A 9,184-nucleotide genomic window follows, 5' to 3' on the forward strand; every position below is an offset into this window, starting at 1 on the left:
AATCTTAACCAAGCTTACACTATTTGCTTTGAAGGTACGTGATAAACGAATGCAAACAAAGTTTCACATTGAAAGTTTAAACAAATAATATATATAGTATATAAAAAGATGTCTAAGCTAACTTTGATTAGTTTTTTTTAGAAATGAGTTCAATAGCAAATCCATGTGAACTTGTATCTTAGATTTACAGTAGACAATATCGTACTAAACAGCTTCTATCTTAGATTTACAGTGGACAATATTGTACTAAACGGTTTTGGAAGAATTAGACATGGGCTATAGAAAGCCCAACAGTAGGCTAAGTAGCCAAACCTCACATGAAAACAGTCTAATGCTCTTTGAACATAATGAGCCAAATATGTTGTACTTTTTGTGTTTCTTGCGATCTTGTTTCTCCTTGTGTTCATGATGTTGACGCCTTTGATAGTTGTTCATTCTTTCAAGAGTTTGTATAAGACTATTCAAGGAACCATCAACATCTATGATTTGGTTTCTTGCCATCAAGGTCTCTGCAAGATCAGCTGGAGTAATCATTGTCCCCTCCAACAGAGTCTTGATTTTTTCGAACAGAGGATGATGATCACCACAACGATCCAGGTAGTTCTTGGCAAGAATCTTGAAGGCCTCGTAAGTGCAGTAAGACAACTCAATGCGCATATCCATTCTTCCTCTCCTTATCAAAGCCGGGTCAAGTTTCTGCAAGTGGTTTGTGGTGAAAACTATAATCCTTTCCTGCCACAAGCCGACCAAATACCATCAATGAAGTTGAGAAGCCCTGAGAGTGTCACTGAGTTTACTTCTTTGCTTTGTTCTCCATTCTTCCTCAAGTTGTCCTTTTGGATTCTATTACCGGTGAGATTCACAGAGCAATCTATGTCTCCAATCACAATAATGGACCTGCTGAATGTTGTTGTGAGCATTTTCTTCAGATCCAAGTTGTTATGTACAGATGTGAGATCGAGATCATAGATACAGTAGTTCAAAAGATTAGCCATGGCTGCTATCATGGTGGACTTACCGGTCCCTGGTGGTCCATACAGCAGGTAACCCCTTTTCCAAGCTTTCCCAATCTTCTTGTAATACTCTTTCCCGTTGATGAAGGCGATTAGGTCATCAATGATCTCTTGTTTCTTCTCTGGATCCATAGCAAATGTCTGAAAACTTGCTGGATGCTCGAAGTCATTAATCCTCCATATACTTTGCTCATTGCTCAACAGCTTCATCTTCTTGTTCTTGGTATGCAACAGTGTACCTTCTTCCACCACATATTGTATGTATGAAGTGGTTATAACACTCCTTGCTCGTCTGTGAAAAGTGAGCTGGTAAGATTTGTCTCCATTAGGACTAGTCACATTTTTCCACCAGACTTTGAAACCCTTGTACTCATCGTTCATCGTCTTGCCCTCACGTTTCAAAACAAGACCTTTGACATCCCTCACCTGGCTTGCACTGAGGCAGTTGGCCTTGTCGGTGCCTTTGGACCCAAGGTATGCGTTGATGGCTAAGTAAGCTTGGTTCAACTGTAAACCCTGGAGTTCTGGGAAGTTTATCTCCACACAGGGAGAGAAGAAGCTGGTGAAATGGTCAGAAAGTCTCTGGAAAAAGGAGAACTGTTGGATGGCAGACAAAAAGAACTCTTTGGTTGCAATCTTCAAGTGGTCAGGGAGCACTCGCTGAATCGTTGCCCATATAAAGAACAAACCAGCCAAGCTTGAACCTAGACTCTCCTAGTGTATCTCCTTTCATCGTCATAAAGACTTAAAGAGCAAATACCAATGCTTTTCTTTTACTTCTTTCTTATGTGTTGTGGTTCCTCATGTGGTTAGTAGCTTATTTATTGATGTAACGAGTTGACTAAAAAGACAGAAAAATATTTATACATGATTAAGAAATAGCTGTATTTATGAAAACGTATACGAATCTTCGTATTGAAGTTTGCGAATCCCTATATATTATTTGAGAAGCATTACAACTTCTTTTTGTATCCACATGTCATCACTAGAATGATTCTTAAAATCATTAGACAAATATGTTGGTCCATCTAATTATATAATAAGTTTTTTATTAAACTAACAATAAATTCATCATTAATGTACTTTATTATTTCTTTAAATAAAATTTACGGAATTGCCTAATGTGGCTAAAGTATATATATGGCAATTAATGATTTTGAATAATAAAGATTTGATAAAAAATAGTGTATCTTCTATCATATTTGTTTTATTTTAAACTATTAAATAAATTAAACAACCACAATAACCATATAATAAAAAATTAGATTTTTATGTATATGTTATATTTTGAATTTTTACAAACGGCTATAAATTACTAAAACTGTTAAAGTCTCGCATTCAAATTTTATGATCCATGGTTTAAAATTTTTGTTATGACAAAATACAAATGATTACAAAAATTATATAAGTAAAAAGTCTAATTTAATTAATTATTAAGATTAATTTATATATCATTTTAAATTAAACTATAAACCATATAAAATGCAATATTTTATTTCCAAAATTTGCTTTGAACAATTTTTTTGATAAAAGTTTTGAACGATCATTGACAACTTATTTTTTTTTAAATTATAAATTACTAAAACTACTAATCCCACAATAAAAATTTTGTTATCAGTAATTTAAATTTTTTTCTATAAAAGATACAAATGATCAAAAAAACTATATGAGTAGAAATCAACATTTAATAGACATTAATATTAAAAATATACTAAAATATATTATCTATGTTAGTATCATTTAAATTTAATTAAAAGAACGGATTCAAACATATTTCGAATACTTACAACAGAACATAAGTTATTTGGAAATAGAAAAACTTGTTTTCAAATCCGTAGTGATCTTAGTGGTAAGTATCCTCAACAAAATTTTAACTGTGATCTTGCACTAAAAAGTCAGAGAGATATGTGCAGCAGAACATTAACTAGGTTCAAAACCCACCCTTTAGCAACACTTTTAGCTTCCAAAAAAGTTGGTATCCGTGATCCGCTTTGTTCCAAACGGATAATTGTTTTTTCGATTCGATCAGTAAACTTTTGGATATTTGGTGTTCCGGATATCCATAAAATCCGTATTTTTACCGGATATTCGATCCGTAAAAAAAAATAAAAATAAATTTTTGATATAAAATAATAATATTTCATTAAAAAGTTTTTAAAACTACATTTTATAAAAATTAATAATTAAGTAATTAGTTTAGTGAATAAAAATATTTTAAAATTATATAGACTTATTATATATATATATATATATAATTTTATATAAATATGTATCTATTAACGGATTGGATTTGATATCCCTTTTTAAAATATTAGTATTTGTGTTTTGAATCGTCTTTGACGGATATTGAATTTTATTATTTGCTTCGATTAGCAAAGTTATGGATATTTAGAATTTTCGAAACGAATCGAAACAAATCACAAATCGAATAAAAATTTTCGGATATATTGCACACCCCTAGTTGGAACCTTGTAACTGCTTGCGAAATATTATTTGCTAACCAACCACTGGACTAAAGTGAAACAACATCAAAGCTTGGCGCCTATCTACTAATAATAGCAATCCTAATTAATTCCAAAAATTATGAATTCCATTTATGTTGAAAGGTTGTGTCTTTTTTAAAAAATATCAAAAATGTTGTATCTTTTCAAAAAGTTCAATGTTGAAAGGTTGTGTCTTTTCTACAAATTCATATAAGTATCTTTTAAAAAGTGAAAAGTTGTGATTATTCTTATAAGTATTTTTTCAAAATAACTACTTTGAAATTGGAAGAATGTGACTATTCAAATTGAAGAATTGTGACCATTCAAATAGATTTTTAAAATCTATAAATAGTCTTTGACATGCATTTCTCAAAATAAAATTTTCACTAATCGAACTAATAATAAAATGGTGAAAAAAAAAGTTTTAAACAGTTACTTGGTTACAAACTTTTAGAAGATATTCAAATGAAACGTTATAAACAAAAAATATTAGGAAGAGTTTTATGTGTTTGGATAGCTAAAAATCCAAAACGAAATAATGAAATCATTAGGCTCATTTTCTTATACTAGATGAAAAGGTTTGTCTTCATACATACAAATTTATTTATATCTGTTTCATGTTATTGTTGTGTCCTTCTTGTAATTGTCGCTATTGTAAAACAAACCAATAAACCCATCAATAATATATCCCAATTTAGTTTATATAAATGTTTATGTATACTACTTTATTGTTTTATATTTTCAACACTATTTTTGTAACGTGTTCTATTAAGTTTTGTTTATCAACATACATAGATTCGTAATTCATAAATCCAGCATCTCTTAAGTATAAAAGCCATACATACAATCCAATTGAAGTTAATAAATAAATAAATATTAACATAGCATAGAAAAATAACGCTTAAAACATCACTAAACCATTAAATAAATAAAATAAGCATAGGTATATTAGTATTTGTATGTGTCCATCTTTCATATTATACTCTTATTCTTAAATCTAATATAGTAACAATCACTGCTATATAAAAGAGGCTAATTTTGGAGCTTTTAAGGGGTGCCACATGGGCAAAAATATTCTCCACCAATAAATCTGCCAGGTCATTGCGGACTGGGCTTGGAATAAAAAAAGTTAAGTTACCTTCCCAGCCCATTTAAACCATTTCGCAGCTCAATCCAGAGCCGGTCTTGATACGGTTCGTGTTATATCGTCGTCTCGATCCCGTTTCTCTTAAAAAAAAATCACTCATCCTCCCTAACCCTAATCGCCGTATCGATTCTCTTCCTCTCCCCCAACTCCTTTCGCATAACGGCTCCGATGAGAGTGCTGGTACTTCAATGTTCTCCCATAAATCCTCCATTCAAGATTCCCACGGACCCTCCACATCCCCCCTCCGGCTCGATGATATCTAGATCCCTATTTATACTCTTATCACTCTTCCCTCATATCGTAAAATCCATACCCTTATCATAGCAAAAACATATTTGCCTTTGTTTGAATCAGCTCTAGGACGTCGTCAACGTTTATACGAGTGGGCTTGACATCGATCAAAGCAGTACAACCATGTTTGGCAAACAATGAAGGTTGTGGATGGAGTCCACACGCCGTCTCGGATCCATTTGGTGATGCTTTCCAATGGCTGGAGATGTAGGAGAAACTAACGACAGATTCCTCAAGGTAAGGCCTGATTTCGTAAATATTTGGTAGGAGATCCATAGACACCGTCAAAATCTCAAAACTTTAATTGGATTTTTTTAAATGTTAATTTTAGGACTTTGTCAGGTGAAGCAGCGGTGGATCAGGAGGATAAGATAGTTGTGCCTCCAAGGAAGAAGCCTGAGGTAGAGAAGAAAAAAAAACCGGAGCATGAACATGAGTCAGAGTTTGGAGAAGAAAAAGAGAGTAAGGAGAGGAAGGAGAAAGCGTTAAAGGAGATAGAGATGTACAAGGCTACAGTTTTATCTGATTTGCTTGGTAAGTGGTTAAGTCTAAATGTGATCATGTTTGATTGCTGTGAAGAAAGCTTACTGTTCTCTCTTTGACTCATCCCTCTATATGTGCCTTTTTGGTCTTGCAAAGGTTTTTCTCACACATTTTCAATTATCAAATTTGATTCAAATTTGATTTTTTTTGTCTTCTAGCTGTCTCATTAAAAGGTCAAGTCTGATACAAAAACTCACAGTTGCTGGTATCATTGGCAACTTCATTCAGATTTGACAAAGGGTTAACATAGAAGCTACAATATAATTGGTTAATGCTACGTGAAGCTATAACAAAAACACTCAGATCATGATCATGTTCTGTACATATTAGGAACTATCAGTAGTTACCAGTCCAAAGCAATTTTTGTTGCTTAGAAGCAGTGTTCTGGAAACAAAATGGATAAGGTTAATGATATCTTAAGTTTAGCTTACATAGATGTTTTTTTATCATGAAATGCTTCATGTTGTTGTTATATTATAGATTTTAGCTTCTCATTTGATGTATCAAAAACTCGATGTTCCAATTCCACTTTGGAAAAAGTTATGAAAATAAACAATAATCAAAGTTTTATTGATTTCAAATGTTATGATGTATTCTTTACGTAACTTTTGCTTAAGGTATAATTTGAGATACTGTAACTTTGTCTATCGTATCACTATCACATACCAAAACATCATTTACAAATTACAACTAAATCCGCGCGCTTGCGCGGGGCCAGCATCCTAATCTATCTATCAATATAATAATAGTATAATTTTCTCTCTTCTAAGGGTGTCCACCTCAGCATTAGGTGGGTCTCACTCGGAGAAATTTTTTTTGTGTTTTAGGTTTTGAACTTTTGCGTATTGAATGCCGCGTGCATTGCTTTTATGACAGGTTGTGTTTTGCTTTTTGGATTCCACGATATTAATTTATATTGAATGGGCTGGTTGACTAATTTTTATGTTCGTTTGTGTACTAAACTTGTGGCCCAATAAGGTGAAGAATAGATATTTACACCGAAGACTCCCTCTTTCTCTTCTTTTCATTTTCAATGTAGAAATTGACCCTTTCGATTTCGGGTTTCTATGGAGCAGTGAAACGAAAGCCTCTTCTCTTTGTTATGGTATATCAAGAGTTGATTTTGCAGTTCAACACAATCAGAAATATCAAAAGCTTCACGAAAGGAAATCAAAACCAGTGAATCTCAAGGACCCACAAATGGTAAGAGCTAAGAACAATCAACTAGAGTAACTAATGAGAATATATTCTCAATTTAAATTGAAGCTTATGTGGTATGTCGTATATGAATGTTTCTTGCAGTTGGTCGACATGTTACTCCTCGGGTTCAGGGTTTCAATTCAGTCCCCTCAACATGGGATTAGTGTTAGAACTATGATGTTTATTGATTAAGATTCACCCAACCACCCCTCTTAGATTTCACAAGTCGAAGTGCTAAGCCAATTACAATCTCTCTCAATCAAGGGCAAGCCCAAGACTCTCTAACTGACTGCTATCCTCTCTCACTTGAGTCCCCTTATATACCAAGGCCCAAGTACAATCTCTTTATTTTCTAGTACTCGTAACAAAATAATTCCACGTCATCAAACTCTAACGGCCAACACTCTGTTCTTCCTCCTCTCCTTTGTTCTCCCTTTCTCTTCTCTTCCTCACATACACTCTCTGTAGCATATCAATACCCCCGTTCACGAGTTTCAGCTTGTCCTCAAGTGGAAAAGTTGGAAACTGATGTTTCACCTCGCTAGCTTTCGACCAAGACATCTCATGATCCGGAAGATTACGCCATTTGATCAACACTTCCAAGTGGCCCTCTTCATCATAACGAGTATCATGAATCTCCTCTGGTTCAATAACCAACTCACCATTATCATCCAACCGAGAAGGTAACTCCGAAACTGCTGTCGTACTCCCAATCACCGGTTTAAGCTGTGATATGTGAAAGACCGGGTGAATGCGAGATGATTCAGGTAACTTCAGACGGTAAGCCACCTACCCAACTCGCCCAATCACCTCAAATGGACCGTAGTACCTCGCAGCTAACTTCTGAAACACACGACGAGCCACATAATGTTGTCGATACGGCCGCAGTTTCAGATAAACTGAAGCACCTACCTCAAACTCCAAATCACGACGATGCTTGTCAGCGTTGTTCTTCATCAGCTCTTGTGCCCGTAAGAGATTGTCCTTAATCGATCCCAACATTCTATCTCTTTCCCTGAACGCCGACTCCACTTCAAAATTTACAGTCGATCCTGATTCATATGAAAGCAAGTGAGGAGGATCGCGACCATAAACAAGCTTGAAAGGGGTACACTTTAATTCCGTGTGATACGCCGTATTATACCACAGCTCCGCCCAAGTCAAAAAATTTGCCCATGTCTTAGGATGTGTGGAAGCAAAGCAACGCAGATAAGTCTCCAAACATCTATTTAAGACCTCATACTGTCCATCTGACTGCGGATGAAACACTGTACTGAAACACAGCTTAGTTCCCGATAACCTGAAACACTCCTTCCAAAATTTGCTAAGAAAGATTCTGTCGCGATCCGAAATAATGGACTTAGGATAGCCATGTAATCGAATAATCTCTTGAGTAAACTTGTTTACCACATTCACAGCTGTGAAAGTATGGCGTAATGTCAAGAAATGGCCATACTTGCTGAGCCTGTCTACTACCACAAGAATCACATTAACCCCTTGTGAAGTAGGTAATCCTTCAATGAAGTCCATCGCCACATCCTCCCAAATCTGCACGGGTAACTCAATTGGCTGCAATAGCCCAGCAGGAGAAAGAGTCGAAGACTTATGCGTTTGGCACACACTACAAGCCGCTACATACTCCTGCACTCTCTTACGCATTTTCAGCCAGTAAAATAGGTCCCGAACCCATTGTAATGTTCGCAAAACCCCAGCATGCCCCCCTATGACACTGTCATGACATTCTTGCAAAATCATCTGAATGTACCTGGAATTGGCAGGAATGACGAGTTTGTTTTTAAAGAACAAACGCTCATTGACCAACGTAAACCCCGCTTTCATTTGTTCTTCATTCTTGAATCTCCTTATCAACTTCTGAATAGTCTCATCCTTCTCAATTTCTTTATACAAATCTTGCAATTCCAAAGTAGAAGGAACCGTTAGTGCTAGCAAGTCCAGAGCCAGTCTTCCTTCATCAGTGTGATCAATCCTAGATAACCCATCTGCCACCTTATTCTCACTGCCAACCTTATACTCAATGTCAAACTCATACCCCAAGATTCTCGTAAGCCAACGCTGATAGTCAAGCGTTATCTCTCGCTGCTCCAACAAGTATTTTAGGCTATGTTGATCAGTCCTCACAATGAATCTTCTACCCAAGAGATAATGTTTCCACTTCTGAATGGCCATCACAATTGCCAGTAGTTCTCTTTCATAAATTGGCTTCTGCTGTTCCTTATGAGTTAATCCCCTGCTAAAATACGCTATTGGATGTTGATCCTGCATAAGAACTGCTCCCAACCCAATGCCTGAAGCATCTGACTCCACGATGAACAGCTTATTGAAATCCAGAAGTGCCAATAAAGGAGCCGAGATCATTGCCTGCTTCAACTTATCAAATGCTCGTTGAGAAAATTCTGACCATAAAAACTGCTCCTTCTTCAGTAATTCTGTCAACGGCTTAGTAATCGATCCATAGCTCTGAACAAACTTTCTGTAATAGCCAGTGA

General features: G+C 35.4%; 1 pseudogene; it reads right to left on the reverse strand.

The window, feature by feature from the left end:
* Positions 1–276: 276 nt before the first annotated feature.
* On the reverse strand, positions 277–1,752 carry LOC106302764 (annotated as a pseudogene).
* Positions 1,753–9,184: the final 7,432 nt, after the last annotated feature.

Source organism: Brassica oleracea, chromosome C7 (genome assembly GCF_000695525.1).
Source record: "Brassica oleracea var. oleracea cultivar TO1000 chromosome C7, BOL, whole genome shotgun sequence".
NCBI classification, from domain to species: domain Eukaryota; kingdom Viridiplantae; phylum Streptophyta; class Magnoliopsida; order Brassicales; family Brassicaceae; genus Brassica; species Brassica oleracea.